Here is a 10782-nt window from a genome sequence, read left to right on the forward strand (position 1 = left end):
CCTTGGGGTTCCCAGGACTGAGTCTGGCCCTCTGTGGTCGACCATCAATGACCATGTAGAGTTGTATCATTCTATACTGTCTCCTGTGTGACATGGACACTAGAGAGAATAGTTATTCAGGGACATTTATACACACTTCTTCTTTCTTCTTCTGTGGATGGGAGGAGGGGAGGCCTAAATATGTAAGGTTCTCAGAAATATTTTCTCTCCCTCTCCATATCTGTCTCACTCTGTATCTCCCTCTCTCTCCCCCACTCTGTCTATCTGTCCTGTGAAACATTGAGACCAGAGATATTAGTTATTCAGAGATGTCTCTATCTTTCTCAGAGAGGGCCTAAGGACCACATGTACTGTCTCCTACATTCTCTATCTACATCAAAAGAAGTTGGAGAACAATAACTGCACTGCACACTAACATATCCCTGTTTATCAAAGACTGTATGGTGTCACAAAGTACAGAAGTGATAATGGGTATAAGAACAGCTATCTGTCACATGTTTCTTACTGGAAAAAAGGCAAACCACTTACTGTAAATTGCATGTTGATCATTTGCATAAGACCTGGCTCAGAATAGAGCACTACATTTCTCAAGGGCTGTGTCTGAGGAGTCCTGTGTGTAATTCCTCCCTTCCTTCACCAGTAATAAGGGGTGTGTCTGAGGAGTCCTGTGTGTAATTCCTCCCTTCCTTCACCAGTAATGAGGGGTGTGTCTGGGGAGTCCTGTGTGTAATTCCTCCCTTCCTTCACCAGTAATAAGGGGTGTGTCTGGGGAGTCCTGTGTGTAATTCCTCCCTTCCTTCACCAGTAATAAGGGGTGTGTCTGAGGAGTCCTGTGTGTAATTCCTCCCTTCCTTCACCAGTAATAAGGGGTGTGTCTGAGGAGTCCTGTGGGTAATTCCTCCCTTCCTTCACCAGTAATAAGGGGTGTGTCTGAGGAGTCCTGTGTGTAATTCCTCCCTTCCTTCACCAGTAATAAGGGGTGTGTCTGAGGAGTCCTGTGGGTAATTCCTCCCTTCCTTCACCAGTAATAAGGGGTGTGTCTGAGGAGTCCTGTGTGTAATTCCTCCCTTCCTTCACCAGTAATGAGGGGTGTGTCTGGGGAGTCCTGTGTGTAATTCCTCCCTTCCTTCACCAGTAATAAGGGGTGTGTCTGAGGAGTCCTGTGTGTAATTCCTCCCTTCATTCACCAGTAATAAGGGGTGTGTCTGGGGAGTCCTGTGTTTGCATTGACCTCAAGACACCGATTCACCACCTGTTATGATAGTGGACAGTTAGTTATTGATCCTGTCATCAGATACAGGACAGTTAGTTATTGATCCTGTCATCAGATAGTGGACAGTTAGTTATTGATCCTGTCATCAGATACAGGACAGTTAGTTATTGATCCTGTCATCAGATAGAGGACAGTTAGTTATTGATCCTGTCATCAGATAGTGGACAGTTAGTTATTGATCCTGTCATCAGATAGTGGACAGTTAGTTATTGATCCTGTCATCAGATACAGGACAGTTAGTTATTGATCCTGTCATCAGATACAGGACAGTTAGTTATTGATCCTGTCATCAGATACAGGACAGTTAGTTATTGATCCTGTCATCAGATAGTGGACAGTTAGTTATTGATCCTGTCATCAGATACAGGACAGTTAGTTATTGATCCTGTCATCAGATAGTGGACAGTTAGTTATTGATCCTGTCATCAGATAGAGGACAGTTAGTTATTGATCCTGTCATCAGATACAGGACAGTTAGTTATTGATCCTGTCATCAGATAGAGGACAGTTAGTTATTGATCCTGTCATCAGATACAGGACAGTTAGTTATTGATCCTGTCATCAGATACAGGACAGTTAGTTATTGATCCTGTCATCAGATAGAGGACAGTTAGTTATTGATCCTGTCATCAGATAGAGGACAGTTAGTTATTGAGCCTGTCATCAGATAGAGGACAGTTAGTTATTGATCCTGTCATCAGATAGAGGACAGTTAGTTATTGATCCTGTCATCAGATAGTGGACAGTTAGTTATTGATCCTGTCATCAGATACAGGACAGTTAGTTATTGATCCTGTCATCAGATAGTGGACAGTTAGTTATTGATCCTGTCATCAGATAGAGGACAGTTAGTTATTGATCCTGTCATCAGATAGAGGACAGTTAGTTATTGATCCTGTCATCAGATAGTGGACAGTTAGTTATTCATCCTGCCATCAGATAGTGGACAGTTAGTTATTGATCCTGTCATCAGATAGAGGACAGTTAGTTATTGATCCTGTCATCAGATAGAGGACAGTTAGTTATTTATCCTGTCATCAGATAGTGGACAGTTAGTTATTGATCCTGTCACCAGATAGAGGACAGTTAGTTATTGATCCTGTCATCAGATACAGGACAGTTAGTTATTGATCCTGTCATCAGATACAGGACAGTTAGTTATTTATCCTGTCATCAGATACAGGACAGTTAGTTATTGATCCTGTCATCAGATAGAGGACAGTTAGTTATTGATCCTGTCATCAGATAGTGGACAGTTAGTTATTGATCCTGTCATCAGATAGTGGACAGTTAGTTATTGATCCTGTCATCAGATACAGGACAGTTAGTTATTGATCCTGTCATCAGATAGAGGACAGTTAGTTTTTGATCCTGTCATCAGATAGTGGACAGTTAGTTATTGATCCTGTCATCAGATAGAGGACAGTTAGTTATTGATCCTGTCATCAGATAGAGGACAGTTAGTTATTGATCCTGTCATCAGATAGTGGACAGTTAGTTATTGATCCTGTCATCAGATAGAGGACAGTTAGTTATTGATCCTGTCATCAGATACAGGACAGTTAGTTATTGATCCTGTCATCAGATACAGGACAGTTAGTTATTGATCCTGTCATCAGATAGTGGACAGTTAGTTATTGATCCTGTCATCAGATAGAGGACAGTTAGTTATTGATCCTGTCATCAGATAGTGGACAGTTAGTTATTTATCCTGTCATCAGATAGTGGACAGTTAGTTATTGATCCTATTATCAGATAGAGGACAGTTAGTTATTGATCCTGTCATCAGATACAGGACAGTTAGTTATTGATCCTGTCATCAGATAGTGGACAGTTAGTTATTTATCCTGTCGTCAGATAGTGGACAGTTAGTTATTGATCCTGTCATCAGATACAGGACAGTTAGTTATTGATCCTGTCATCAGATAGAGGACAGTTAGTTATTGGGCCTGTCATCAGATAGAGGACAGTTAGTTTTTGATCCTGTCATCAGATAGTGGACAGTTAGTTATTGATCCTGTCATCAGATACAGGACAGTTAGTTATTGATCCTGTCATCAGATACAGGACAGTTAGTTATTGATCCTGTCATCAGATACAGGACAGTTAGTTATTGATCCTGTCATCAGATAGTGGACAGTTAGTTATTGATCCTGTCATCAGATACAGGACAGTTAGTTATTGATCCTGTCATCAGATAGTGGACAGTTAGTTATTGATCCTGTCATCAAATAGTGGACAGTTAGTTATTGATCCTGTCATCAGATAGAGGACAGTTAGTTATTGATCCTGTCATCAGATAGTGGACAGTTAGTTATTGATCCTGTCATCAGATAGTGGACAGTTAGTTATTTATCCAACCTTGATGGCCTCTCAACGTGTGTGTGTGTGTGTGTGTGTGTGTGTGTGTGTGTGTGTGTGTGTGTGTGTTGTGTGTGTGTGTGTGTGTGAGAGAGAGAGAATAGGAGTGAGAGAAAGAGGAAGTGAGGTTGAAAATGTGTGTGTGTGTGTGTTCTTAGTTACCATCCATGTCTCAGTCATATCCCTTTAACTAGCTGTTATCAGGGAAGCCTCTAGTGGGGGGTAAAGGTATACATTACAGTCCACAAACCTCACACACTCACATACACACACACAGATATGAGCCTCCTGTAACGGTTGTCGTCGGGAATGGAGGACCAAAACGCAGCAGGAATGTGGATGCTCATCTTGTATTTTATTTTAAATAAAGAGAACACCAAAATAACAAACGAAGAACGCACGAACAACAAAACAGTCTTGTCAGGCACACTCAGCAAAACAAGAAACAATCTCCCACAACACTACACCAAACAATTACCCATATATAGGACTCTCAATCAGAGGCAACAAGAAAACACCTGCCTCCAATTGAGAGTCCAACCCCAATAAACTAGACAAAGAAATACAAAAGACTAGAGACCACAGAAATACAAACCTAAAACATAACCCCAAAAACCCGGAAATAATAAATCAAACACCCTACTACATAAAACACCACCCCGAACCACATAAACAAAATACCCTCTGCCACGCCCTGACCAAACTACAATAACAAATAACCCTTATACTGGTCAGGACGTGACAGTACCCCCCCTAAAGGTGCTAACCCCGGATGCACCTCATAAAATAAAAAAACAAAACAACAACAACAATAACAATAATCCCCCTAAACTAAAGGGAGGGAAGGGAGGGTGGCTGCCATCACCGACGGCACTTGTGCTACACCCCCCCCTCCCCAACCCACCTATACAGGAGGTGGTTCTGGCTCCGGCCTACTGTCCTCCAGAATGCAGACAGACTTGATCAGTTTCGGGCCGTAGGCAGACTCCCATCGTTCCAGATCGTAGGCAGACCTCTTCCGTTCCACACTGTAGGAAGACTCATTTGATACATAGTTAATCCTATTTAGTTCTGGATCGTCAACAGACTTACTTAGTTCCGGGTTGCTGATAGACTCCCTTGGTTCCGGGTCACAGGCAGACTCCCTCGGTTCCGGGTCGCAGGCAGACTCCCCTCGGTTCTGGGTCGCAGGCAGACTCCTCGGTTCCGGACTAGACACTGTTGCCGGATACTCTGGACTGCACATTGGTGCCGGATACTCTGGACTGCACACTGTTGCCGGATACTCTGGACTGCACACTGTTGCCGGATACTCTGGACTGCACACTGTTGCCGGATACTCTGGACTGCATACTGATGCCGGATACTCTGGACTGCACACTGCTGCCGGATACTCTGGACTGCATACTGATGCCGGATACTCTGGACTGCACACTGTTGCCGGACACTCTGGACTGCACACTATTGCCGAACTCTCGAGGCTGGGCTGACGCACTGCAAGCCTTATGCATGGTACTGGTACTGGATGTGCCAGTCTGTGGACACGCACCTCAGGGCTAGTGTGGGGAGCGGGAACAGGCAGAGTCGGACTGGGTTGACGCACTGGAAGCCTGATGCGTGGTGCTGGTACTGGAGGTATCAGCCTGGGAACACGCACCTCAGGGCTAGTGCGGGGAGCGGGAACAGGACGAGTCGGACTGGGCTGACGCACTGGAAGCCTGATGCGTGGTGCTGGTACTGGAGGTATCAGCCTGGGAACACGCACCTCAGGGATAGTGCGGGGAGCGGGAACAGGACGAGTCGGACAGGGCTGACGCACTGGACCGTAGAGGCGTACTGGCGGTCTCGAGCGCAGAACTGGCATCACTCTTACTGGCTGGATGCCCACTTCCCCCTGGCAAATGCGGGCGCTGGTATTGCGCGCACCGGCCTAAAAATACTTGGCCTCGCCACAGTACCCATTACCCCGAAGCACGGGACCTGTCCAGTCACTGGTTGCCCAGAAAAGGTATGGGGATTTGGCCTGGGGCTCAATCCTTGCCCAGCCAAACTACCCATGTGCCCCCCCAAAACATTCTTGGGGCAGCCTCTCGGGCTTAAAAGCCAGTCGTGTTCCCCTGTAGCGTTCCCTGTCATCGCTCCACTTCCTCCATGGACCTTCTCCTGCCATAATCTCCTCCCACGTCCACTTCTCACAATCGTCCATATAACCCCAAAAACACGGAAATAATAAATCAAACACCCTACTACATAAAACACCACCCCGAACCACATAAACAAAATACCCTCTGCCACGTCCTGACCAAACTACAATAACAAATAACCCTTATACTGGTCAGGACGTGACACCTCCAAAGCCTGGCTCAGGGGAAAATTAATGTATAATGGGGGGGTCTACTTGCGTGTGTGTGTCTTATCCAACCGAAGACCTCCACTCACTCAACGGGAGAAATTCTGGTCACATCCCGCCCCACCCACCAACCCTTTGAATCAATCAAACCCTCTCTGTCTTCGCCCCCTCTTCCCCCTGGAAAACCCAGCGTTTAATTATTTTACAGTGAATGAGAACGTGAAAGCAGAGGATGTTTCCTCTTTCTATAGCAACGGTCATCTAAATTACTTTAAGGTGTTAAAACAATTCTAATAAATTAAGTAATTGTTTTATTTTTTAGAATACATCAGTTATTTACTGAGTTATAGAACATGGCAATGACAAAGTTCAGAGATTGAGGTAGGATTTACATGTATTGTGAAATGTCACAACAAATGTTATGTATTCATATATAAATGTTATGTATTCATATATAAATGTTATGTATTCATATATAAATGTTCTTATTCTATCAGGTATTTTTTTTAAATTTGTATTAAAAGAAAGAAAATTATATGTGCCTAATTTATATAAATATACTTGGCGGAGTTGCATATATGAATAAATTAACATAAAGGGGAGGGGTATGACTGCAACCTCCAAACACTTGCTCTATCTACCCTAACTGCACTCGCCTGCGCCGTCTAGACTGTCTCAGTCATTAAAGTGTTGTCACGCTCTCTTGCATAATTCAACAAGTGTGTCAGTGAGGAGATTTGTTTATCTGGCCCGGGTTACCCCGGTGGGAAGAATTTGAACTGGGGGAAAAGTGACTGCATTCGTTCTGGAGCAGGGCTGCCTCCTGGGCGTGAGCCAGGTGCTCCGCTTTGGAAGACGGTGAAATTGGCTCAAAACAAAAAGTTAGGTAATTAAGCTCGAGGAGTAATGAGTAGCATTCTGTGTTTTCACATGCAAAGGTTATTGATTTTGATAAGAACGATTTATCTGCCTTCCCAATGAATTAAAACATTTATTTCATGGAAAAGAGATGTTTCTGGATGATGCACCTAGCTGCCTTGATGACAACATGACCGATTACAGTTTGAGTTGAGTAAAGCGTTCCTCCCTCCCCCGTCGTCGCTCGATTCAACCCGGGCCAGCGTAATATAACTTTTCAGAAGTTGCTTTCATTTCAGAGCATCTAGTTTGTAAACATTTAAACCGTATTAAAATCCCCCCAAAAATGAACACCGATCAAAAAATAAAGTTATCTTTCTTCTCTTTCTCGTGATGCACGTGTCGAGACGGTGGGTTAAATTCCAGACTAAGATTTAGCCTTTGACAGGTAATTACAAACCTTTTTACGGTCGTAATGCTGCCGGGGGAAAACTATAGGCACAAGCAAGAATATGGAAGAGTCACAGGAGTACGATGAAAGCAATCAAACCAGAGAGATTTAAGTGACAAGTGGAAGTCCCACCCCTCAAATACAGGAAATAGATGGTTGAAAAAGACAGATCCTCAGGTGGATGGGGCATGCACATTGCTACTTTCTATTTTTGTATACGCATGTCATAACATAGTTAACAGGGTCTCAGTCCATCATAACATAGTTAACAGGGTCTCAGTCCATCATAACATAGTTAACAGGGTCTCAGTCCATCATAACATAGTTAACAGGGTCTTCAGTCCATCATAACATTAGAGAGCCAGAGCACCAATCACGAATCCTGTCTCCCAGACACATCTTTGTCTAGTCTGTCCATCCTCCTGTTATGGTGGAGCAGAACAACATGCTGTTCTGTAATGGAACATGTCTAGTCTGTCCATCCTGTTATGGTGGAGCAGAACATCATACTGTTCTGTAATGTAACATGTCTAGTCTGTCCATCCTCCTGTTATGGTGGAGCAGAACAACATGCTGTTCTGTAATGGAACATGTCTAGTCTGTCCATCCTGTTATGGTGGAGCAGAACAACATACTGTTCTGTAATGGAACATGTCTAGTCTGTCCATCCTCCTGTTATGGTGGAGCAGAACAACATACTGTTCTGTAATGTAACATGTCTAGTCTGTCCATCATGTTAAGGTGGAGCAGAACAACATACTGTTCTGTAATGTAACATGTCTAGTCTGTCCATCCTCCTGTTATGGTGGAGCAGAACATCATACTGTTCTGTAATGGAATATGTCTAGTCTGTCCATCCTCCTGTTATGGTGGAGCAGAACAACATACTGTTCTGTAATGGAACATGTCTAGTCATGTGTATTACTTTCACTCCCTGATCTGTTTCAACTGTCTTTGTGCTTGCCTCCACCCACGTCCAGGTGTCGCCCAGCTTCCTCATTATCCCCAGTGTATTGATACCTGTGTTCTCTGTTTGTGTGTTGCCTGTTCGTCTTGTCTTGTCAAGCTTACCAGCGTGTTTTTCCATGCTCCTGCTTTCCTAGTCTCTGTTTTTCTAGCCCTCCCGGTTCTGACCCGTTCTGCATGCCCTGACACTGAGCCCGAATGCCTGACCATTCAGCCTGCCTTGACCTCAAGCCTGTCTGCCCTGACACTGAGCCCACCTGCCTGACCATTCAGCCTGCCTTGACCTCGAACCTGCCTGCAGGGAGTCACCATTGAAAAACATGAGGAGCTATTTCAGAACCTTACGGAAGGTCTCCAGGGGCTGAACTACAACAGTTGCCTGTATTGTGATGCTACAGGGCATTACATATCCACCTGTCCAGTAAAAGAGCAGACTCATCAGCTAGGTAAGAGTACCATGGTGGGTCATACTGGGAGTTTTCTAACTCACGTTACTCATACTCTCTTCCGTGTTATCCTGCTGTTGGGTGACTGGTCTAAATCTCTCCTGTTGCTTATTGACTCTTGTCATCATGTGCCTTTGGGTGGGTGGGTGGGGGGGAGTCATAGGCTGCCAACCCCCCTTTTCTCTCTCTCTTTCTCTCTCCACAGTTTTATGGCGTAAACACCAGGTAGGAACTTTGGGTTTGGCAGGTTTGAGGGGAAAGAAACCTCTTTGAGACAAAGGATCTTCTCCTGCCAAAACTCCTACGTCCCCAAATGTGGAGAATTAAACAATATTTCTATTTTTGAGAATGTGGAACCGGTCGGTGGGAAATTAAAGAACGATCCTGTTGAAGTTGTTTTATTTTGTGACATCATGAAAGACAGTAGACCAATATAACTGTAATTTTGGAAGTGTACATTCGTCACGTCCTGACCAGTAAAGGGGTTATTTGTTATTGTAGTTTGGTCAGGACGTGGCAGGGGGGTGTTTGTTTTATGTGGTTCGGGGTTTGTTAGGATGTGTGTTTATGTAGAGGGGTGTTTGTTTAGAGTATTCCGGGGTTTTTGGTTATGTTCTATGTTTTGTATTTCTATGCTCTGTCTATGTTGTGTATTTCTTTGTGTTGGCCTGGTATGGCTCTCAATCAGCATCGTTGTTGCTGATTGAGAGTCATACTTAGGTAGCCCTGTTTTCACATGTCCCTTGTGGGAAGTTGTTGTTGCACTGCTGTGTTAGCTTGCAATATTGTTTGTTCGTACGTTTTCTTGTTTTGTTTATTAAGTGTTCTAATAAAAGATAAAATGAGCACTCAACCCGCTGCGCCTTGGTCCAGTATATACGACGACCGTTACAGAACTTCCCACCACCAATGGACCAAGCAGCGGGCCCAGGAGGAGCAAGGATCCTGGGCCAGGGAGAGAAGGGAGTGGAGGACATCTTGGGCATGGGAAGAGGTAATGGCAGGGGACAAGACCCTGCCATGGAAACAGGTGGAGACAGCGAGGGAGGAATGGCGAAAATGGAGCGAAGAGGACTGGGACTGTTAAATTGGTACACGGTTGGCATTTAAGCCTGAGAGGCAGCCCCAATAAATGTTTTGGGGGGGGCACACGGGTAGTTTGGCTGGGGCAGGGTTAAGTCCCAAGCTAACTCCCCATGCTTACCGGAGGCAGCATGTTACTGGTCAGGCCCCATGCTATGGGGAGATGCGCACGGCGTCGAGGCCGAGCATTCATAGGCCGGTGTGTGTGGTGCCAGCGTCCCGCATTTGCCAGGGGGGAAGTGGGCATCCAGCTAGTAAGGGTGGTGCCAGTACTGTGCTCGAGACCGCCAGTGCGCCTTCACGGCCCAGTGTATCCTGTTCCCGCTCCTCCCACCAGTCCTGAGGTGCGTGTATCCAGTCTGGCGTATCCAAAGCCAGCACCACGCATTAGGATTCCAGTGTTTCAGCCCAGTCCAACTCGTCCTGTTCCTGCTCCTCACACTAGCCTTGGGGTGCGTGTCTCCAGTCTGGTACCTCCACTACCAGCCCCACGCATCAGGCTTTAAGTGCACAGTCCTCGTCCAGAGCTTCTGATGACAGTACCCCGTCCAGCGCTTCCGGCAATAGTGCCCCGTCCAGAGTGTCCGGCAACAGTGCCCGTCCAGAGTGTCCGGCAATAGTGCCCCGTCCAGAGTGTCCGGCAACAGTGCCCCGTCCAGAGTGTCCGGCAACAGTACCCCGTCTAGAGAAGGCCCACAATCCAGAACTGAGAGAGAGACGACCTACAGTCCGGAACCGAGTGAGACGGCCTACAGTCCGGAACCGAGAGAGTCGGCCTACAGTCCGGGACCGAGTGAGACGGCCTACAGTCCGGGACCGAGTGAGACGGCCTACAGTCCGGAACCGAAAGAGACGGCCTACAGTCCGGAACCGAAAGAGACGGCCTACAGTCCGGAACCGAGTGAGACGGCCTACAGTCCGGAACCGAGAGAGACGGCCTACAGTCCGGAACCGAGAGAGACGGCCTACAGTCCGGAACCGAGTGAGACGGCCT

The sequence above is a fragment of the Salmo salar genome, chromosome ssa08 (assembly GCF_905237065.1).
Source record: "Salmo salar chromosome ssa08, Ssal_v3.1, whole genome shotgun sequence".
NCBI lineage: Eukaryota > Metazoa > Chordata > Actinopteri > Salmoniformes > Salmonidae > Salmo > Salmo salar.